General features: G+C 40.0%; 1 protein-coding gene across 4 annotated transcripts in view; it reads right to left on the reverse strand.

Annotated features, from left to right (window-relative positions):
• NR3C2 (nuclear receptor subfamily 3 group C member 2) overlaps positions 1-24,848 on the reverse strand; it is a 419,668-nt gene that overhangs the window by 98,465 nt on the left and 296,355 nt on the right. The window lies entirely within an intron of this gene.

Below are 24,848 nucleotides of genomic sequence, written 5' to 3' on the forward strand. Positions count from 1 at the left end.
TGAGGTAAATTGCAATCATATATTAACTTATATTGATGAAAGCACATTTTTTCTCTAAAGATGTCTTGCTATACTGGTAGGAACAGTTCTTTTTCAATATTTTTCTGATAGCAGGCATTGTCCTATATGCTTTCTATAAATTAACCACTTTAACAACTTCGTCAGTTTTATGGCTAGGTACTATTACAATTCTCATTTTATAATGAGGAAAGTGAGACCAGAAGGGCTGAGAAGTCTGTCCAAGATCACACAGCTAGCACATGTAAAATAGATGTAAGAGTTCAGAGGAAGGGCAACTTACTTCAGATGCTAATAAGTTATATATGCCTCAACTAAATCTTATATAAATAAAAAATTCCTACCTATTATCCACCAGAGTTGGCAACAAGAGCTAGTCTGACTTGAGTGAACTTAGGTCTGAGCCCTGTTCCTGCTCCCTCTAATTAGCTTTCCCTGGCCCTTGACTTGTTCCCCTTTGGTGTTTCTCTGCCACCTAATCTTCTTGCTGAGGCCTACATGTAACCACTTGCTTACTTGGAGTAGCTATTTTGTGCAAATGCTGTTAGACCAAGATCCCAGCTATACTGTGAACTGCTGAGACATAAGGATTGGGTGTTCCTCCTCTTTGACAGCCCCCATGTCACCTTGATAAATGTTAAGCCTGCACAAGTGATTTACACATTTCCACTGTATGAATGGGGTTGCAATCCACCCCAAAGCAAGATAACAGAAGGGAAGAAATGAAGTATCTAGATGATTCCAAATTGGAGTGCTAACTAGTAAACGTATAGGAAATTAATGCTATTAAAAAAGGCAGGTGTGAGTTATACCATTACACAATCTTTAAAAATCTCTCCTACTACTTTTTTTTACTAGAACAGTCCTGGTTTAGATAAATTTGGTTTATGCCTGTTTCCCAGCATGATTATTAGTAAGTGTCCCCCTTCTACTCCTAAAAGTACCACATTTTGGACAACAAATAATGCGTTCATCTTAATTAAAACCAAAGAAGCAGTATTAACTTTAAGCAACTGCTTACAAATTTTTTATTGAAGTATGGTTGGTTTACAGTGTTGTGTTAGTTTCTGCAGCATAGCAAAGTGTCTCAGGTCCACACACACAGATTTCATATTCGTTTCCACTATGGTTTATCACAGGATACTGAATATAGATCCCTGTGCGATACAGGACTTTGTTGTTGATCCATTCCATGTATAGTACTTTGCATCTGCTGATCCCAAACTCCCAAAACTTCCTTCTCCCAAACCTGCCCCCTTGGCAGCCACACGTCTGTTCTGTCTGTTTCATAGATAGGTTCATTTGTGTTGTATTTTACCTTCCACATATAAGTCGTATAACATGGTACCTGTCTTTCACTCTCTGACTTAGTTTGCTTAGTATGTTAATCTCAAGTTCCATCCATGTTGCTGCAAATAGCATTCTTTTGATCTTTTTAATGACTGAGTAATATTCCACTGTATAAATGTACCACTTCTTCTTTATCCGCTTATCTCTCGACGGACATTTAGGTGGTTTCCATGTCTTGGCTACTGTAAATAGTGCAATAGCAACTGCTTTTCGTTCACGTCTCTCTTGATGGCTCAGTCATGCAGAACAGATCCCTCTTTGCTTGACAAGCGAGTCTTCCCTCTGCTTTCCATGGGGAACTCGAGTTTTGTCCAGGAAAAGGTACTGATTTAATAACAGAAGTCTATCTTTGTTTGAGTGGATTTCTTTCTTCTGTGATCAGTGGAATGTTAATGTGGATTTCCTGTTTTGTATTGAATAACTTTGGGCTTCCCAGGTGGTGCTAAAGAATCTGCCTGTCAATGCAGAAGACGCAAGAGATGCAGGTTTGATTCCTGGGTCGGGAAGATCTCCTAGAGAAGGAAATGGCAACCCACTCCAGTATTCCTGCCTAAGAAGTCCCATGGACAGAGGAGCCTGGTGGGCTATAGTCCATAGGGTCGCAAAAGAGTTGAACACAACTTAGCAACTAAACAACAGTAACAATGATAGAGATGGTAAAAGAAAGATGGGGGATGGGGTAGGAATACTGGAAGGTAGATGGGAGGATTGGTGGATGGATAGCAGGTGGGTGGGGTTGATGAAGAGTTTACTAGGTAATGGGAAAGATGGGTGAATGAGTGAATAAATGGATAATAATAGAGAAAGCTCAGACATGCCAAATAAGCTTCATTTCAATTCAGTTCAGTTGTTCAATCATGTCTGACTCATTGTGACCCCATGGATCTGCAGCATGCCAGGCTTCCCTGTCCATCACCATCTCCCAGAGCTTGCTCAAACTCGTGTCCATCAAGTCAGTGATGCCATCCGACCATCTCATCCTCTGTTATCCCTTTCTCCTCCTGCCTTCAATCTTTCCCAGCATCAGGGTCTTTTCCAATGAGTCAGTTCTTTGCATCAGGTGGCCAAAGTATTGGAGTTTCAGCTCCAGCATTAGTCCTTCCAATGAATATTCAGGACTGATTTCCTTTAGGATGGACTGGTTGGATCTCCTTGCAGTCCAGAGGACTCTCAAGAGTCTTCTCCAACATCACAGCTCAAAAGCATCAATTCTTCAGTGCTCAGTCCAACTCTCACTTCCAAGTGAGTTTAGAGCTCTGGTAATAACTTGCTTTACAACTGTAAGCTTTTCCATTTTATTAAGTAATTTATTTTTAAACTCCTGAAGTACCAGACATCTTTAACTTAGTTCTAACGTGTGTGAGGAACTTACAGGATACATATTTAACAGAGTAGAGCTATGCAACCTAGACAGCATATTAAAAAAGCAGAGACATTACTTTGCCAACAAAGGTCTATCTAGTCAAGGCTATGATTTTTCCAGTGGTCATGTATGGATGTGAGAGTTGGAGTATAAAGAACGCTGAGCACTGAAGAATTGATGCTTTTGAACTGTGGTGTTGCAGAAGACTCTTGAGAGTCCCTTGGACTGCAAGGAAATCCAACCAGTCCATCCTAAAAGAAATCAGTCCTGAATATTCAATGCAGGGCTGATGCTGAAGCTGAAACTCCAATACTTTGGCCACCTGATGCAAAGAGCTGACTTATTGGAAAAGACTCTGATACTGGGAAAGATTGAAGGCAGGAGGAGAAGGGGATGACAGAGGATGACATGGTTGGATGGCATCACCGACTCCATGGACATGAATTTGAGTAAACTCCGGGAGTTGGTACTGGACAGGGAGGCCTGGCGAGCTGCAGTCCATGGGGTCATAAACAGACATGACTAAGCAACTGAACTGAACTGAGCTGAGAGTTATGCCACACCAGTTAACTTGATTTTCAAAATAACCATTCATGCTTGTCATTATACCACTTTCATCCCAGAAGCACTTACTGTTACAGATAAAAGACAAGACATATCTGCCACCCATTCATTAAATGCTGGAGCTGGGCTTAAGAGATGAATAAGATGTCATTCCTATCTTTAAGGAGTTTGAAATTACCAATTAACAGTTAAAAATTTTCAATTATTTCAGATCATTTCATTTCTCGTAAGAGGCAGAAAAATGTGAGCTTTAGAATTGTCTGAATAAGAAGCAGGTGCAGTCTATTTACATATGTTAATGGAGAGCTGCTGGTTAAGTACTGCCCAGCAGTTCTGAGTGTACAGTAGGGAACCAAGATGCTTCTGATGAAGGAATGAGTGAATGAACTGAAGAAAAAATAATCACTAAATGCCTCACAAACTAGGCCAAACAGAGAAGGAGAAGAAAAGAATCAAACATGCAGATAATCCCAAATGCCAGTCAATGGATGACTCTATAAGAGCTTGAGAAAATCCTCGACTGCACAGACTAGCCATATGAGGAGTCAGATATTTGGAACTAACTGCTTCTGTGTCACATAAAGTTCTCTCTAAGCCTCAACTGATTCATCCAAAAAATGAGAATGATAGTGTTTCTATCCCTGATTTCACAGAGGGCTAAATGGATAGGAAAACTAAAACAATGCTGAATATTATTATTAACATCTGAAAGAGTGCATCAACATTACTTTCCTTTTTTCACATAATTTCACAGATATTAAAACTATTCCAGTTCATTAAAATGTCCTTACTCTTTAAAAGATTACATCTAATGATAGCTATCATTTGATTGACAAGAAATAGCTAAGGGTGGTATTCACAAATTTTATTAAAAGTTATATTTGCTTGCAAATTAATTATGAGATTCATACTTGTTTTAGGCCTTCAATCTATAATGCTGCATCTGTTTTCATCACTGATTTAAGGTCAATGTTATGAAACTTGAAGAATGCTTAATATTTTTTCTAGCATTTATACACAAGGTTGTGGTCTGTAGCAGGACCTATTGAGAAGATTATCTATAGTTTGCTTAGCATTTCAGCTACATTTAATTTTATGTTATGATCTTATGAATATATGTGGGACACCTGTAATTGAGTAATTATCTCTATTTCCTTAAATAGTTCAAGAAAATAAATATTTTCAGTGTGTAGATTCTTCAGCCAAGTGTTTCATCCAATATCTTTTTCTAAAAGAGTATAGTTACATAATAATCATATTACTCAAAGTAGCCCTTCTAAAATGCTTGAAAATTTTATACTGTTCTCCAACACATGCTGTCTTCTAAAATTTAAGTTCCTGAAAGTTGTTAATGTCTAATGTATCCCTATAACATCACTTTCCGTGATGCTTGTGGGTACTCAATAAATGTTTGTTGACTAAATTTATTTCATTTTCACATTGTACACATTTGAATAAACTATTTCATATATAATGTATTAATTTACTTCTGTGCAGGAAATGCAAATTTCTGAGATTTTAAGATAAAATTCCTGAATTGTTTTTATTCCTTTTTAATCTGTAGAGTTATTACTCTGAAAATCTCACAACTGAAATAACAATAAACTCAATTTACTGAGCACTTATGTACTAAGCACAGTTTCAAACAACTTCTAATTGTCTTAAGCATTCCAGTGCAAACCAGGGCCCTATGATTAGGTAATTATTACTTTCATTTTACAGGTGGAGAAACTGATGCGCAGAGATAGTAAGTGTTTCTTTAAGGTTGCAGGGCTGCTGAACAGCAGACCTAGGTTTGGAATCTGGCCATAGCTCAGAGCCCACACTCTTTTTTTAAAAATTAATTATTATTTTTTTTTTCCTAAAAATTAATTATTTTAATCGGAGGCTAATTACTTTACAATATTGTGGTGGTTTTTGCCATACACTGACATGAATCAGCCATGGGGGTACATGTGTCCCCCTGTCCCAAAGCCCCTCCCTCCTCCCTCCCCATCCCATCCCTCTGGGTTGTCCCAGTGCACTGGCTTTGAGTGCCCTGTTTCATGCATCCAACTTGGACTGGTCATCTATTTCACATATGGTAATATACATGTTTCAATGCTATATCATCCCACCCTGGTCTTCTCAGACAGAGTCCAAAAGTCTGTTCTTTATATCTGTGTCTCTTTTGCTGTCTTGCATATAGGGTTGTCATTACCATCTTTCTTTTTTGTTTCTGATAGCAGCCATTATGACCAGTGTGAGATGGTACCTGACTGTGGTTTTGATTTGCATTTCTCTTATGATGAATGATGTTGAGCATCTTTTCATGTGTTTGTTAGCCATCTGTATGTCTTCTTTGGAGAAATGTCTGTTTAGATCTTTGGCCCATTTTTTTTTTTTATTGGGTCTTTGTTTTTCTGGTATTGGGCTGCATGAGCTGCTTGTATATTTTTGAGATTAATTCTTTGTCAGTTGCTTCATTTGCTGTGATTTTCTCCCATTCCGAAGGTTGCCTTTTCACCTTGCTTATAGTTTCCTTTGTTGTGCAAAAGTTTTTAAGTTTAATTAGGTCACATTTGTTTATTTTTGCTTTTATTTCCATTACTCTGGGAGGTGGGTCATAGAGGATCTTGCTGTGATTTATGTCAGAGAGTGTTTTGTGTATGTTTTCCTCTAGGAATTTTATAGTTTCTGATCTTACATTTAGATCTTTAATCCATTTTGAGTTTATTTTTGTGTATGGTATTAGAAAGTGTTCTAATTTCATTCTTTTACAGATGGTTGACCAGTTTTCCCAGCATCACTTGTTAAAGAGGTTGTCTTTTCTCCATTGTATATCCTTGCCTCCTTTGTCAAAGAAAAAGTGTTCATAGGTACATGGGTTTATGTCTGGGCTTTCTATTTTGTTCCATTGATCTATGTTTCTGTCTTTGTGCCAGTACCATACTGTCTTGATGACTGTGGCTTTGTAGTATAGCCTGAAGTCAGGCAGGTTGATTCCCCCAATTCTGTTCTTCTTTCTCAAGACTGCTTTGGCTATTCAAGGTTTCTTGCATTTCCATACAAATTGTGAAATTATTTGTTCTAGTTCTGTGAAAAATACCATTGGTAGCTTGATAGGGATTGCATTGACTCTATAGATTGCTTTGAGTAGTATCCTCATTTTCACCATATTGAGTCTTCTGATCCATGAACATGGTATATTTCTCCATCTATTTATGGGATTTTGGATTTCTTTCATTAGTGTTTTATAGTTTTCTATATATAGGTCTTCTGTTTCTTTAGGTAAATGTATTCCTAAGTATTTTATTCTTTTCATTGCAATGGTGAATGCAATTGTTTTTTTAATTTCTCATTTTGTTTTTTCATTGTTAGTGTATAGGTATGCAAGGGATTTCTGTGTATTAATTTTATATCCTGCAACTTTACTATATTCATTGATTAACTCTAGTAATTTTCTGGTAGAGTCTTTAGGGTTTTCTATGTAGAGGATCATGTCATCTGCAAACAGTGAGAGTTTTACTTCTTTTCCAATCTGGATTCCTTTTATTTCTTTTTATTCTCTGATTTCTGTGGCTAAAACTTCCAAAACTATGTTGAATAGTAGTGGTGAGAGTGGGCACCCTTGTCTTGTTCCTGACTTTAGAGGAAATGCTTTCAACTTTTTGCCACTGAGGATAATGCTTGCCGTGGGTTTATCATATATGGCTTTTATTACTTTGAGGTATGTTCCTTCTATGCCTGATTTCTGGGGAGTTTTTTTTTTTTTATCATAAATGGATGTTGAATTTTGTCAAAGGTTTTCACTACATCTATTGAGATAATCATATGGTTTTTATCTTTCAATTTGTTAATGTGGTGTATCACATTGATTGATTTGCAAATATTGAAGAATCCTTGCATCTCTGGGATAAAGCCAGAGCCCACATTCTTAACCTCTATGATAAGCAGTCTCCTAATCCTTTTCTCTTTATCTAATTTTTTTTAACACTTAAAGATTAGCACCAGTTTCAAATCCAAGTGTATAATTAAGATGTATGCTAATTAAATAGGAAAATTTTTGGCCAAAGATACTTAATGAGCATGTTTCTATTATCCAGAGCATCCATGAACATAAATTTGGGGTCTTATCACTACCTACCACCTTACTAAATTAACATGGAGTTAATGACCTCTGGGTTTGGGAACTCATATTCCCAGGTGGCCCACAGACCCACTTCCTTTCTTTTTTTTTTTCACACTTCATTTCTTACTGCCAGCAACAGTTGCAGGGTGGGTGGGTGAGTATTAATATGACTGTGAACATCTCTAGTCCCACATGGGCCTAGAGGAATTTTCACTTGTTTACCTGGATGTCACAGTAATGTTATATACTTAGCAACTGCCCCCACTACCAAGTCCTTTAATTATCAACAGCATCTTGGCAGCCACTTTCTCCCGGCATGGCTGGGGGACAGAATGCTATGGACTGCCCATGAACTATACCCTAGGGAGCTGTGAAATGGAGGTCCTGCTTCTTATCCAAACTGATAAGCAGAACAGTGGGCAGGAAGCAGCTGGTAGGACCCTATAAAAATTGTGAAAAGTTCCCAATGGGGTCTCGAGATGCACAAAGGCCCTGAAACATGCTCTGACTTCCTTTCTGGTTTGCTCTGCCTCCTGAGGCCCACCTGGCCTGCTACATATCCTTTTGACCAATTATCATTGTGCAGAACAATGGCCAGCTAGGAATGATATAGACAGCTTCTGCATCTCCCAGTAAAATGATGAGATACACGGGATGTCATGGTACTTTCATCATGGTCTTTGTCAAGTGTGTTCAATTACAGATTCTTTACAGACTTCTAGATGGGTCATCAGGACATTTTTTTTTTGTCCCCCCCAATCTGACATAGAATAAAAGACTGATGGGGAGATTTTTCAATCACAACATTGCACTGGAAAGATTTCAAGGGAGAATTGTATCATTTTAGAAATGCTTCATGTCATGTCTTGAAATTTTAGGTCTTGGCAGTAAATATTAGAGAGGATATATTGAGGTTATATGAAAACATGTATTTTTCTGTTCAGAGGCCAAATGTAATTACTTGTTTAAACCCACAGGACAATACCAGCATCCAGCCCAGCTTCTCTCTTTCACAGACCATTTTTCTTGCTACTTTCCTCCTAATCGTGCTTACCTATTTTCCTTATCCTCTTTATCCATGTGTTTTCTCCCTTTCTCCCTTGAGTGGAGGAAGATGCTCCGCATTAAGGGGAAAAAAAACTAGGTATTTTTATGTCATGACACCAAATGAACGAATGTCTTCTTCCTACAGATTTAACCATTTGGCAGAAAAACTTTGGTTTTTACTAATAGAAAAAAGAGCATCAATGTTTCTCAAAGCCATACACATAAACAGAACTGGTGTGAGGGTCAGGGGCATGTTGCTTTATGAATAAATCATTAGCTGCTCAAGTGATAATAAGGAAGTGACATTCCGGTTGCTTGTTAATCTCTTTGAGTGTTTAAGGAACCTGAAAACTGAGTGTTCTTAAAAGTATCCCTAGATAAGCTCACATTAATATACATAATTTAACAAATCATGTATATCACAGGCATTATTGATTTTTATTAGTATAAAAAACATGCTAAGGCAAACTGAAACCCAAACTTGGACCATCATACACACCCACCAGTGGTAACTATGTGAGGTGATGGGCACATTAATTAGCTCAATTGTGGGATTCATTACACAGGTATATTGCTGCCACAATACCACAGTGTCCATGTTAAATATATATAACTTTTGTCAATCATAACCTGGGGCGGAGACAATCCAGATTAGTGGATCTCCATATGAGTGAGTCAGTGAAGTTGCTCAGTCGTGTCCAACTCTTTGTGATCCCATGGACTGTAGCCTACCAGGCTCCTCCATCCATGGAATTTTCCAGGCAAGAGTACTGGAGTGGGTTGCCATTTCCTTCTCCAGGGGATCTTCTCAACCTAGGGATCGAACCCAGGTCTCCTGTGTTGCAGGCAGACACTTTACCATCTGAACCACCAGGGAAGCCCAGAAGGTATAGGTATATATAGGATCCCCATATATTATCTTTTATTGTGTATATAAAGATAACCATAGATAGCTCTATAATAAACATAATTTTGTCACTATTGTTGTAGCATACATTTATCCATTGCTTCACGAGTAACTAATATTCACCCACTGTGTAGAAAGTGCCCTGGTTTTGTGAGCAATGTGATGATGAATAACAAAAATAACAAAATCTGAGCCCAGACAATCACTTCCCACCTTGGGGAAGCTGGATCAATACATAAGAGAGTAGTTATGTTTATAAAGCAGGCTATGATAAGTCTGGAGTCAGTGTTCCTGATTATACCTGTGTTGAGTCAGACAATGGCAGGCAGATGGTTTACCTTTCTGTGAGCATTCCTACTTTCCTGCATCCATCTGTGCTAATTCCCGCTGTGCCTTGGTGTGTTTTTGGTGTGATTCACATGACACTGAGGGGCCACTCCATTCCACGCTAAGCACCGCTGACACACTCTTAGAGGAGAGTCCCTCAGACCAGACGCCAGATCTGAGCAGAGATGCAAGGAATCTGAGGGAGACTGAATAAGGGTCCACTGGTTTTGCAGACACAGTGGCAGGATTATAGAAAACAAACATATTCTGATACCTTTCCTGCGGGAGACAGGGATCCAGAAAGGGGCAAAGCCAGCAGCTGCCTGTGGGATATTCCCTGGGCTAACGGATGATTAACATGATTGTTTTTATGGCATTTATATTTTCTGTGATTATACTCTTTTTTCTTCCTTTAAGACTTAGAAACATTTTTTCCTCCCATTTTTCCTTTAACTGCCAGTCAGAATCAGGAATGTCTGCACATGAGACGGTGTGTCAGGGGGAGGGTTCCATCTCTGGCCAGAGTTCTGAAGGTGAGGCAACGTGTCTCTGAGGCTGGCAAGGCCGGGACTGCATGAAACCAAGCAAATATCTCAGATGAAGATGAGACAGAAGGTCTGAGAAGTGGCCTCTTAGTGATAGCTTCTAGGTAATGGGAGAAAATTTCCAGTACGTTCTTCTGCTGAAACCTTTGCTGGTTTGCTACTGAAATGAGAGAGAATGCCCACTGGACTGAGTGGCAGGATGCTGAGCCACTGTAATTCCAAAACTTCTTTGGGCACAGTTCTAAAGAACTGCAGGCAGTAGTAGGGGAGGGAGGGAGCCAGCGCCCCACGGCCAGGTTAGGTGGACAGTGGGTTTATTACACTGAACACCTCCTACCTGGGCCTCGTTACTGCTGTGTTGATATATAACACCAGGAAGTATCAGAAGGGATCGACAAAATGACAAAGTCTCCATCCACAAAAAATTTTGAGCAAAAAATGCTTTTGGAAAAGACGGGGATTAAGTTATCCTAGAGGAGAACGTAAGAAATATGAGAAACCAACTAGCAACTTCAGAAACTTGACATTTGCCAAATCATGGTGAGCATCTATTTTCTATTTTTGCTGGGGTCAAGATAAGATCTAAAGGGCTTAAAGGGCGAAGCAGGGATTTAGATGAGACAGTAGGAGAATTTCCTTCAAGTTTTCTGGAATGTGTTATGGAGAGAGCCTGGAATGCATGACCGGCAAGAACATGTAATATTCTTTTCTAAAAACTCTTAAAGTAACAAACAGGTAGTCAGGTTCCCTACTTGCCTGAGTGCAGCTTCCTGAGTGCTTCCCCCTGCGGGGGAAGGATGATAGGATGAGTTATTGAGACGCCACGGCCCTACAGTGGAAGGAAATATGACCTCCCATGTACCTTCCAGCCTCCGTGTGTCTGAATGGAACTTCTCTGTCTCATATCTGTCTAAAAAACAGGACTAGACCCTTTACACTTGTAAGTGTGGTGACAGATAATTTTAGAAATATTTTCCCAAAGTATAATTCCAGGGCAAATACTCTGATCTCTGAACACAGGCTTGGAAGGACATCCAGACCAATGGGAAAACCCCCTAAAGTTCTATACACTCCCTTCTACCCTACCCCTCAGTGTTCACATGCCCCCCCCCTTTTTTTTCCAGTTTTACCATCTAAGGTACAAAACTATTTGCTCAAGTCTGTATTTAAAATGGGCTCTGTGGTTTCTCCTAATCCTGAGATTAACTATTTTTTTTTTAAGTGGGGAGAAGAGTTCATGGTAAAGAGCTCTCATTAACTGAGAATCTGTATGTCTAGGATAAGCAGTATCTTTTAAAAATATCTTGCTTACTCCTTGTAAGTGCCCTGCGAGGTAGGTGCTGTTGTTAGTACCATTGTACCCAGGGGTAAATAGTTTGTACAGGGTCACAAGGATGGTATGTTTTAGGGTGGCAGGGTAGGAGAAGGTGAGTTATTATAATGGCATAGAGAACAAGAATAGAGAAATCCCACTACATGTGCAGACGGCATTAACTCGAGACGTCAAAGGTGTGTGAAAAGGACTGAGAGCCCAAGTGACTTCAGATGATCAGCAAGGTAGCCATTGTAGCGTCTCTAGTAAAGAGATCAGACTTTTCAATGGATGGCACAGAACAACCTGTACCAATACGCGGGTGCTTTCTGTCCTAATCCCCTGGGCAGGACAGTCAACTTCTGTGTACTTGGGGGCTGTTGCCATAGCAGATAAGCCAGTCTTTTTTCTTTTGCATCTGGTTTGGACACCTTAACTCTGATGGGAGGAGAAATCAAAGGCAGAAATCAAACCAGTCCATATGAAAAAACAGGACCTGTGTGGGAAGGACTTACTACTTTTGATTAAAAATAAAGTTCCTATGTTCAGGAATATTGAAAGGGTTAGTAGAGATGAATTAATCAATGTACAAACCAAAATGTCACCTTTTATAAGGATGAGTTTAGCTAAACTTCACACATCATCTTATTTTGTTTCTGCGCCATCAAAAAAACAGAATCCTTAGGTAAAAAATAAAGTTCCTACACTCCACTGCAACTGACATCTGAGTTTGAACAAATATATTTTTTAAAATCAAATGAGTATTCTTTAGAAAATATGTATGTTTATTTCTGTTAATTCTTATTCATTGGGAATAATGATGCCACACTGAAGATTGAGATATGTGTGTTTTTTAAAAAAAAAAACAACACAAGCAAAGAAGCAAAAAAGAAGAGAGAAAATCTCCCTCTAGTTTTACAATCTGCTTAAAATGAGAAAAAGAACACTCATAGCTGTGGCCACCCAGCCAAAGGGCCCTCCCTCGGTTAAAAAGTTAATTCTTGAATAGGTCCAAGAGTTGCCTTCTTGGCATGTTGTTTGAGCAGAAAATTTATTACATGAAGTGGGAGCTCAGTGAGTATGCACGGTAAATAGTCTCATTAAGAATGTTTTATGAAGAAACGTGACTGTTCTAACAAGGTCAAGGGGTGCGCAAGGCATGAGAAAGAGCAAAAGGCAGTGACCTGGACACGGACGATGGCACCCAGCTTAATTTACTGTGCTTTCCCCCAGGCCTGGCGTGACCCTCCATACTCAGACCTAAAAGAAGTGGTCAGAAGCTGGAGCACATGCTACGCAGAAAACCCACATGGATGGTTCTGAGCAAGCCTTCTCACCTGGCAAGTCGGCTAAGCAGATCTACTTTAAGCAAAATTATACATAGAAAAATAAGGGTTTACCCAACAGATATATTAGGAGGGCATTTACACTGGGTAATGCCATTTTTCTTTATAAAAATATCAAAGGAAGACTCCTCCCACAAGCCCTCAAAGAACATATAAAATATAATGCATGAATGTTTGTACATCATTTTTAGGTATTTGTAAAAATTTATTTATTTTTAATTGGAGAATAGTTGCTTTACAATATTATTTTGGTCTCCACCATGCATTAGCATGAATTAGCCACAGGTATACAAATGTCCCCTCCCTCCTGAACCTCCCTCCCATCTCCCACCCCATCTCACCCCTCTAGGTTGTCATAAATTACCTTGTTTTTCTCTTTTGCCATTTGCTGCTACTTCACTGCAGTAGTTTCCTCACCTTGGTCCCTTTAATTGTAGCCTTACAATTGATCTTACAATTTGGAAGTGTCCAAGAATTCTAACGCAACCAAGGAAGTTGCCTAAATTCAATTTCAGGATTTTTAAATGATTAGTATTTGTGTATATGAGACATAAAAAACCATGCAGCGGAATGAAAAAAATGTATAGAGGTCAAAGAGTTTTATTTCCAGGACCAATTTTTTCCAAAATATTTCATCCCTCTTAGCTCAGTATTCTTACTATAAAATAATTACTAACAGCCACATTACAATGATTCTTTCAAAAACTATTATTTAACAGCATGTTCTACATAAAAATCACCTTCAGTTTTTAAATTGAATTGTAAGTAATGCCTTACCTTATTTAACTGAAAAGTGAACTGATGAATTTTAGTTGAGACTACTAATGCTGAGATTATAACTGGATGATTAAAAATGATTAAAACTGCCTCAGAAGAACAGGTGAAGCAGGTAACCAAATGTAAAATAGTAATCCCATGAATTGATACAAAAACATTTTTCACAGCTGGTATAACACAGAAAATATTCTGTATTTCTAAATATTATCACTCTGGTATTAAGAACATTTTACAAATGCAAGACAAAGCAGGTCAGCAGAGTCAAAAAAAAAAAATCCTCATGTTAAACACTAATATAAAAAAGAATGAGTAGAATGAGGACATGTTAATGAGTTAACAGGCTGCCACTTAAGTTTGGGGGAAAAATTAAATAGGCCTGAGGAAAAAGAAAACAAATGCCAATGTTGCTAGCTCTTATGCATTTTCAGTAAATATTACTCCACATTCTATTCCCCTGGCATTATGGAATGCACTGAATTTAAGAATTAATAGTAGCCAATGATGCGCAGGCTTGGAAAAAAAATTATTTTTCTAGGCTAGGATCTCTTCAGGATACAGGCAGAATTGGTTTGGAAGCTCCCAGACAAAGCTGGGCCAAACCAAATGGCCTTTTGTGAATAAGTGATTCTTCTGCATTCGCGTCTCGCATTTTCATTCCAGCTCCCTGTGCGCACGGAGCTTGTGCTGGAACATCCTGAGGCCCTTTGAGGATGTCTGGCTGGCAGGTGCGGGTCACTGCTGGGGGGGGGGGGGTGCCCTCTCAGCTGCCTGGTGTTGAGCAGGGTGGTGCCAGGGAAGCGCCGACGCCCAGGTCTGATCTCTTAGCTCTGTTGAAAAGACAGACTGCTCTTTTTTTTCACTTGGTATTCTGCCACAGTGTAAATTCCAAAGCTTTTGGTGACTCTCTCAAACCTAGCTCAGCAGGCTGAGAAAAAGCAGTTTTTAAAAGAATATGCTTTCCATTTAGGTTTCAAAGGACTCTTTAAATTTACAGCATTTAGCTGTGCTTAAAAAAAAAGTCCCAGAATTTAGGTTCTGAATATGAAAATAACTCGTTAGAAAGAAACTTTTAGAAGGAAATCTTAAATGTCCTTCTACTTTCAGTGATTTCTTATCTGTGTCTTTCCTTCACTTATAAGACTGAACCACAGACTGGATGGGAAGAAGTCAGCTCTTCTCCATCAAGGCTGGAAGATGAGCTATCTTCTGGAGATGACAGTAGTAGTTCAAGAAGGAGGGATAACGGGCCATTTCTGCAACATTTTCCTCTGAGGCCGTAATTAACATCTAAGTCACTGTTAGTCACTCAGTCGTGTCCGACTCTTTGTGACCCATGGATTATACAGTCCATGGAATTCTCCAGACCAGAATACTGGAGTGGGTAGCCTTTCCCTTCTCCAGGGGATCTTCCCAACCCAGGGATCAAACTAGTAAAGAATCTGCCTGCAATTCGGGAGACCTGGGTTGGGAAGATCCCATGGAGAAAGGAACGGCTACCCACTCCAGTATCCTGGCCTGGAGAATTCCATGGACTCTATAGTCCATGGGGTCGCAAAGAGTCGGACATGACTGAGCAACTTTCACTTTCACTGTTAGTAATTTTTAAAGTAGCATCACATTTACAATAGAGAGATTTAACAAAGCACTCAGCTGTTTCTTCTCACACGTGGATCCCCCTTTTCCTATTAAAATTCTGCTTCTGTTCCAAAGATAGGTTTCCCTTCATTTAAAACAGCCTGTTGGCATGGTGTGATGTCAGTGCCCCATACGCAGCTCTGGACAATGGATGCTGCCACTGAGGGATTTCACTGATGGCTTTGCTAGTGTCAGAGCAGCCTCCTCTGGAGTCACGGGGTGGCCCATCGCTGTCACCCCGAGCAGATGCCTTGGCTAGGAGTCAGTTCTTCACTGCTGTCTTGGGCTAAGGCCAGTTTTATGTTAAGATTTTCAAATGGATGATGTGGTTCTAAGTCACATATTAGATAAAACGCAGTTTTTAACCCCCATAATAATTTTTCACTTCTGCAATTGCCAGAGATGACACAAGCCTATGGGCTTTCCCAGTAGGGCTCAGGCGTCAAGGATAGTCTGCCAACGAAGGAGACGTGGGTTCCATCCCTGAGAGGGAAGATCCCCTGGAGAAGGAAATGGCAATCCACTCCAGTATTCTTGCCTGGAAATCCGCATGGATAGAGGAGCCTGGCAGGCTACAGTCCATGGGTTCAAAGAGTCGGAGACGACTTAGCTACAAACAAGAGCAACAACAAAAAGCTGTGCTATAGATCTGAAAGCTCTACTACTGCCTTCATCTTCACAGAAATCACATTTTTTCCTTCTTAAAAGATATGGCTGTTTTCTAGGTTAATATGCACAGATCTCATAGAAGTTTTTATAAGCTGAATAATGTTAAGTTTTAAAATGTGATTTATTCAGCCATCTTCTTTTATAATAAGCTTTGTCATATATTGAAAATATTTTCTTCCAGCCTATTTTTGAGTTTTGATGAAAAGTTTTAATTTGTATATACTCAAATCTGTTGATACTTCTTTTTATGGATTCTGGGCTTCACAATGTTTTTTTAAATTAATTTATTTTAATTGGAGGATAATTACAATATTGTGATGGTTTTTGCCATATATCAACGTGAATCGGCCATAGGTATACATGTGTCCCCCATGTTGGACCCCCCTGGCACCTCCCTCGCCACCCAATCCCTCTATGTTGTCCCAGAGCACTGGCTTTGGCTGCCCTGTTTCATGTGTCGAACTTGCACTGGTCACCTATTTTACATATGCTAATGTACACATGTAATGTTCAATGCTATTCTCTCAAATCATCCCACCCTCTTCTTCTCTGAGTCCAAAAGTCTGTTCTTTATGTCTGTGTCCCCTCACAATGTTCTTATCTTCTGTTCTCAAAGTTAAACATATATCTCAAATATTCTACTACTATACTTTTTTGTTTTGGCATTTAGTTTTTAAACTGTGTGATTTATTTGTTGTACAGTATCAAATGTGATATAATTTATTTTTTCCAGACGGACAGTAATTGAATAAAGTGCACTTTATCCAATATATTATAGAATCATATTTATTATATTTAAAATTCATATGCACTTGGATAAGTTTCTAACTTAATATTCTCCTATTTGACTATTCCTATGCCACTGGGCATGTGACTAAACGAAAACAATGATGAATGACATGCCAGAGGATGGTCCTTAATAAACGACCCAGTCATTGCTATGTATCATTCTAGTTATAAATTTCAAGAAGACATCGAATTCCTGATTATCAAAGCCCTGTGATTTGAATTCAATACATTAAAACACGTAGAATGTCAGACATGAGTTGAAGCCTCTGAAGGAAGAGACCTACAGGGACATAACCATGCAGTCTTCCTGCATTTAGAAGACAATCGCATTTAGACGAAAAGCTCTTATGGAACTTACAACTGCCCTCACCATTTTGTCTTCATGGAAAAAGCACATAGCATAAACTAATACTTCCTGGGAGTCAATCTTTTGTAACATTTTGTATGTATAAGTGTGGTTAAGAAATCACTAACATGAATTATTTTCAACATTTTCAGCCATAATGTCCACGCTTTTGACTAGTTCATATGTTTAAAAATATTTTTTATTTTAAAAAATATTTATTTTTGTTGTAGTTTAGTTGCTAAGTTGTGTCCAACTCTTTTGCAACCCCAAGGACTATAGCCCACCAGACTCCTCTGTCCATGGAATTTCCCAGGCAAGAATACTGGAGTGGGTTGCCATTTCCTTCTCCAGGGGATCTTCCTAATCTGCTGTGTTGGGTCTTAGTTGATGCATGTAGGATCTTTCCTTGTGGTGCATGGACTCTAGTTGTGACATGTAGGCTTCAGAGCACGTGGGGTTCAGTAGTTGTCTCATATGGAGGCTTAGTTGCTCTCCACCATGTGGGATCTTAGTTCCCTGACCAGGGATTGAACCTGCATCCCCTGCATTACAAAGCAAATTCCTAACCAGTGGGAAACCAGCAAAGTCCCCAAACAAATTTTTAGGGAACCACTATCAACCAGCATCTTATGGGGAAAACATATGGTATAAGACAAAATTAGGGAAGAGATTAGAAATTTGGGGAAAAACTCTAAGATATATTACCCAACTACTTGGATAGCTTGTAAAGACCAAATACGATTATGCATGTGTGTGTACTAAGCCCTGTCTGACTCTGGAGCCTGCCAGGCTTCTCTGCCCATGGTATTCTGCAGGCAAGAATACTGGAGCAGGTTGCCATTTCCTTCTCCAGGGGATCTTCCCAACCCAGGGATCGAACCTGGATCTCCTGCATCGGTGGGCAGACTCTATACCACTGAGCCACATGGGAAGCCAAATACAATAATACTTTCAACTCTTTATCATAAATACATTTATATTTACTTATTTCCTAAAGTTTAAATATTAAAAGCTATATATATTTAAGGGCTTAATCAAAGCAACAGGGTGTAATTGAGAACTTCAACTACTAAAGGATTTAAAAAATGAAGAAAAGAGTAGGGCCAGAGATTATGAAAACAAAGGCTATCTTACTACTTCTCTGTGGTCCAATGATGGTCTTTCTTAGAATCACCTGGGAGCTTTTACAAGATACAAAATCTTGAGCCATCCCAGGTCTGCATGGTAGCATGTCTACAAGTGGGGGCTGGGACTCTTCATTTTTAAATACTGCCATGTGACTCTTCTGTATTTTGAAAATGAGAACTACCAACATGAATGAGATTAGAGAAAGACGGAAAAAGAGAATCTGTGAAAAGGTTCTTTAGAAGAAATACAGAAGGGAGGGAGGAAGGAAAGGATAAACAGGGATAAAAATACAGCCTACATCAGAGTTCTCAACCTCATGACTATCCACACCATGGACCAGATAATTCTTTGTTGTTACGTTCTTGTGCAAACACAGAATATCTAGCTGCATCCCAGGCCCTCTAATCCCTAGATGCCAGCAGCATCCTCCCACTGCAAACTGTGACAACGAAAATATTTTCAGACTTATCCAAATATCCCCCCGGGGGTAAAACTGCCCCTGATTGAAAACCACTGGTCTACACAAAGGAAATGGATAAAAGCTAGAACAGTAAGTAGGAAGATAATTAAATCCCTAGACTATATTAAAAAACAAAACAAAACAAAAACAATCAAGTGAGTGCTGAGATGAGAAGCATGCTAATTCATTACACTCCGCGTGTTAGTTTCCTTGATAGCAGAAGTCATAAACCAGAAAGTGAGCTGAAGTTAATTTCAAAACTCCTTTTCATCTTTCAGAATTTGGCATATTTTGCACAAAAGTTTGTATTTCTGATATCTTGAAAAGAAATGAAAATCTTGCCATATCTGCCCGATCTCCGCTACGGCAACCAATAGCTGAAACAGACAGCAGGCCATTCCCTTTGAATGGAGCACTAAAGTTTTCCGTTTACACTTTACAGAGGTAAATTCTGCATAAAATTTCTAATATAGGTTGTGGGGTTTGTAAAAGATGAGAACCTATCCATATGGTTAAAAATGACATTTTGTTTCTTAGAAATACAAATTTCATGATCAGCGCCACACTTTTAAACTACAAAGGTAATTTAGAAGCAATACAGGCACACAGCTACAGCACACCAGAGAGGTCCCTGCAGTCTGGTGTGATCACAGCCAAAGGGTTTAGGATTCACAGGCATGGCCATACCACCTGCGTGTGTCCACAGACTGACAAGCACACAGCCTGTATGTTATCACACTCATTTAAAAAAAAAGAGTAATGGCTCAGCGATTTCGACATTCTTACATTAAAGTTCAAGCTGGGCTTCCTACAAGAGGTGTCCTTACTAACCATCCATTAAAAAGAATATGTGTTCCTGGAATGGAACACCCTCCGCAAACATAACCTTCCTTCAGCTGTGTGGCTGGCACTGTTCCCCATGGATGACTTCCTGCTGACACCACGGGGAGGGAGAAAGGTCCACGTCCCAAGGTTTATAGCTTGTTTCTCATCTTGGAAGTTGCACCTTGCCCAGGAATGGTAGCCCTGTACCCACCACCTTAAGTGCAGAATTAAACACGACTACAGTGTCAAGGGATTTTTAGGTATGGCCTGCCGAGAGTGACTTCAATCCCGGCTGAAGTTTCGTGCCGTTCAGTTACGCAGGCGCTCATCTTTCTCAGGAGGAGGGCATGGCAACCCACTCCAGTGTTCTTCCCTGGAGAATCCCATGGACAGAGGAGCCTGGCAGGCTACAGTCCATGGGGTCATGACTGAAGCAACGTAGCACACACACATCTATCTCAAGAACGAAGGTCTTATGAATCCTCCCTGATAACACTGTCTTTCTTTAGATGATAGACTCATTTCCCAGAAACGGGGCTGAGAGACTGTCTCTGTTTATGGCCATGGACACAGCATTGCTCATTTCCACTTTATTCAACTGGCCCCTCAAACATGGGTGGAGCGTTTCTGTTAATCTTGGCTAAATTCTTGGGGAGACAAATTCTTCTCTCTCCTGAAACCAGCACTTCCCCCTGACGTTGACCTTGTATTACACCTGAATTCATTCCACTGATTTAGTTAACCATCTTTGGAATATACTCCACTAACCTCCTCAGTCACATCTTTGTCTTAACCTATTCTTCTTGGGTTTGCCTCACTCTTTTTAATCTTCTCTTCTTTCCATTCCTTCTCATTCTTGTGTTTTCATTTATTTTGGAGGCTCATTCCTCTAGGTCTTTTATCCTAGGTCAATTCATCCTACCTTGCCTTGTCTTTGAATTTAATATGTCACTATGAACTATTGGATCAGAGCTAGGATGCCCACCTTAACAACAACAACTGCTGTCCCCAAATGCCACCATCCCATGCTCGTGACAAAAACTGTGGTTCAACAAGCATAATCAAGACATCACGTAAAAATTCTCATCAGGGAATGAAGAGATTTGCCAAGACTTTCTCTTATTTAAGAAGTTGCCAAGTTAAGGTATATAAGTCAATATAAGCTCAAGATGTAAATTGCACCTTCCTGGTACAAAAATGGAAAAATAATATTTACACAGAACTTTCTTAAAATACCATCCTTGGGATCTTTGTTATAGTTATGAGTTGGTTTTAAAATGAAATCCACTGTGCCTTTAATAACAGTATAACCAAACAAGAGTTTTTTTTTTCTAAATTCAGCTTACTAATATATGGCCATCTGATGTGAAGAACTGACTCATTTGAAAAGACACTGATGCTGGGAAAGACTGAAGGCAGGAGAAGGGAACGACAGAGGATGAGATGGTTGGATGGCATCACTGACTCAATGGTCATGAGTTTGAGTAAGCTCTGGGAGCAGGTGATGGACAGGGAGGCCTGGTGAGCTGCGGTCCATGGGGTCGCAAAGAATCGGACATGACTGAGCAACTGAACTGAACTGAACTGAATGTATGAACAAGGTTTGACTTCAAACTCATGTATTCATTCATTCATTCATTCAATAAGCATTTATTAAGAATCTGCATGCTAAATGCTCTGGATATGAAGAGAAAAGGATAACTCTGTTCCTGAGAAATTCAAAGACTATTTGGCAAGAAATACCTATGAACAATAAATACAATAAAATATATGAAGTGCTACAATAGAAACTTTGGGAGCACAGAGGAGGCACTAATGAATGTGACCTAAAGAAGTCATAAAAAGCTTTGTAGCAGACATGTTAATACTGTATATACATACAGGGCTTCCCTGGTGGTCCAGTGGCTAAGACTCCATGCTCCCAGTGCAGGGGGCCTGGGTTCAGTTCCTGGTTAGGGAACTAGACCCCACATGCCGCAACTAAAGGACCCGAGTGCTGCAACTAAGACCTGACACAGTCAAATAAATGAATAAAAATAGATACTGAAAACCAAATGTATATATGTACATAACATCTTAGAGCTGTATAAAAGACTGATCCGTGAAGGGTACAAGTTAAGTAGCGGTGGAAGTGATGAGTGTTTTGAGTTCAGTCTGGAATGGGTAACGGGGACTGATCAGCGCAACGGAGGGGTACGCAGGCCATTTAAGAACTGTGTAGACAAAGGTACAACCAGAAGGCTGTGGACAAGTGACGTGAGTGGCTTTTCAAAAAGGAAGGGAAGTGTCAGGGAGTAAGAAGAGACAGGGATGAGGTGGGTGAGTATGTAGAGGGCCCAAACCAGCAAGGCATCCAGAAATTCCAGAGTGACAGGCATATATCTGGAAAAGACAGAAACTCTAATTCAAAAGAGATACATGCACCTCCATGTGCATCGTAGCACTACTTACCAAGACAGGGAAGCAGCTTAAGTTTCCATAGACAGATCAATGGATAAAGATGTGGTACATGCATGCCGTGGGGTATTACTGAGCCATAAAAAAGAATGAAATAATACCGTTTTCAGCAACATGGGGAGGAGACCCAGAGATCATCATACTGAGTGAAGTCAGATAAAGACAAACATTATATGGTGTTACTTATATGTGGAATCTAAAAACTATATAAACAAATGTATATGCAAAACAGAAACAGACTCACAAGGATAGAAAACAAGCTTCTGGTTACCAAAGAGAAATGGGCAGCGGGAGGAATAAACTAGGAGGATGGGATTGTCTGATATGCACAACCATATACAAAACAGACAAACAACAAAGATTGACTGTACCGCACAGGGAACTATATTCAGTATCTTGCAGTGCATATCTTACCTATAATGGTTAGAATTCGGAAAAGAGTACACATATCCGAATCTCTTTGCTATACACTTGAAACTAACATAATATTGTAAGTCAAATGTACGTCAATAAAAATAAAAAATGCCAGAGTTTTGTTGGATACAAACCAGAACATACGTGATGGGCAAAATAATGGTCTCCCAAAGATGTTCACCTCCTCATCCCCAGAACCTGTGAATGTGTTACCTTACAGGCAAAAGGACCCTGCAGGCTTAATTAAACAAAGGATTTTAAGATAAAATAATTATTCTGAATTGTTGACATGGGCCAAATATAATCACAAGGGTCCTTATAAGTGAGAGATGGAGGAAGGACAGGCAGAGAAGAAGATGTGACAACGGAAGCAGAGGTAGAACGTATACAGTACGGCTTTGAAGATGGAAGGGGGCCAGGAGCCCAGGAATGTGGGCAGCCTCCAGAAGCTGGAAGAGGCAAGGACATGAATTCTCTCCTTGAACCTTGACCAAGGAACGCTGGCTGCTGACACATTGATTTTTAACTCAATGAGATCCATTTTGGACCTCTGACCTTCACAACTGTAAGGTTCTGAATTTGCCTTGTTTTAAGCTTGCATTGCTTTGCCACAGCAGCAAGGGGAAACTCATACACACAGATGCATAGGTGCTTCCCTCTTAGCCTTCCTACATTTGGTGCAGAAGAGAGGGCTTTGTTGGGCCTGAAAAAGGGAACTGTGCCACTCAGACCACCAAGAGGGAGTTGGCAGAAACTGTCCACACACTGAACCAGAAAGAGGAGTCAGGGTGGGGAAGTTGCTGACCATGGGGTGGGCACAGCAGAGCAGGTGGCAGAAAGAGTCACACAGGACGATGCCCAGGAGTGGCTCAGACCCTTCCAAAGAGCAGGGGGCAGGCAGAAGCAGAGAGGGATGTGTGTGTTTGGGGCGGGGGGGTGGCGTTGAGGCAAGTCAGCATTGCGTACACTGCTTTACGATGAGTCACGGGATCTCGTTCCTTCTGAATTTCAAATAGCCTAAGGAGATTTAGATTTCTTTCTTTTTAAATAAGTCAAATATATTGAGAAAAATCGACCTACCGGAAAAGAAAGCCTGTTTGGGAACAGAGCAGTTAGCGAGCCTTAGAGTAAATGAATCAAGTAAAGCTAAGCTCTTTTAACTTTTATTTTGAACCTGTTTTCAATTCCAGACTACTGCAATAAAGTCTTTTATATCATATTTAGAGCCTGATAAGAATATTTCTGTAACCACAAAACAGCTGGAAAGCCAACAATAGTGTCACCACTAATATTATCTGAGAAAGTTGAATGATGTGGCCCAAACCAACTCTATTGAGTAAAGACAGGGATGTGGGTCAAGAGGTTACTTACTGTGAAGACCAAACACTGAGCAGAGACTCTCCTGAGGGCTAAGAGGACACCAGATACACAGGGGTTTCCTTCTAACCCACCGACCACAGGCGTGAGAGAGGACCCCATGGTGGGGCCTGAGAACTATGAATGTGGGGGGTGAGCTGCAACCCCAGCTTCCTTCTCTCCTCTCCTGCCTCCCCACAATGGATACAGATGTCTGCACACGTCGAGGGTGTGTCCAGGTGGGAGCACGTGAGCAGAAGTGTGGTGACACAGGGTGGCATTTCTAAATTTGCTTCTTGTAACAAATCATAAACCTCACAAGGGACCCCTCTTTCCCCCTCCATTTCCTTCTTGGGATTATTCCCACCTTCTCTTTCTTACCTCACTGTTATCTCCCCAGTATGGAAAGTCAGAGTCATTGTTTCTGCATCTTTCTCTCTGGGGGTGGTGGTGGGGGGGAGGGCTTCCCAGGTGGTGCTAATGGTAAAGATTCTGCCTGCCTATGCGGGAGACACAAGAGATGAGGGTTCAATCTCTGGCTTGGGAAGATCTGCTGGAACAGGAAATGGCAACCCGCTTCAGTATTCCTGCCTGGAGAATTCCATGGACAGAGGAGCCTGGTGAGCTGCAGTCGATGGGGTCACACACACTGAGTGACTGAGCACACACACAACTCTCTGGGGACAAGGAACCTACCTTCATCTTTGAGTTCTGAACAATCTGCCCCAGGGATGTGTAGTGTTTAAATGTGCAGCTTATCAATTATGTTTAAAGTTACTGCTTGGTAAGGCATAAAACTAGTAAAGTTAGTGGACTAAAAGCTAACATGGTCCTTTGTAAGTTTTTTTTTTTTTTTTTGGCAAGAAAATACTAACTTAAAATACTTTTAGGGGCCTTCTCCTGGTGAAGAAATATTTACCATATGCCAGTGAGTGATTTACTTGAGAAAAACAGAAATGACATTAAATAGGGAAAAACATTAAAGGGCTTAAAAAAAAATGAAACCAATGAAAGGGTTTTCTTATCCTAAGAAAAATGCTCCCAATGTTACAGCAAGCTCTTGAATAGTCGTTTTCCGCTCTGGTGAGATGATGTACAATGT

Source organism: Dama dama, chromosome 5 (genome assembly GCF_033118175.1).
Source record: "Dama dama isolate Ldn47 chromosome 5, ASM3311817v1, whole genome shotgun sequence".
Taxonomy (NCBI): domain Eukaryota; kingdom Metazoa; phylum Chordata; class Mammalia; order Artiodactyla; family Cervidae; genus Dama; species Dama dama.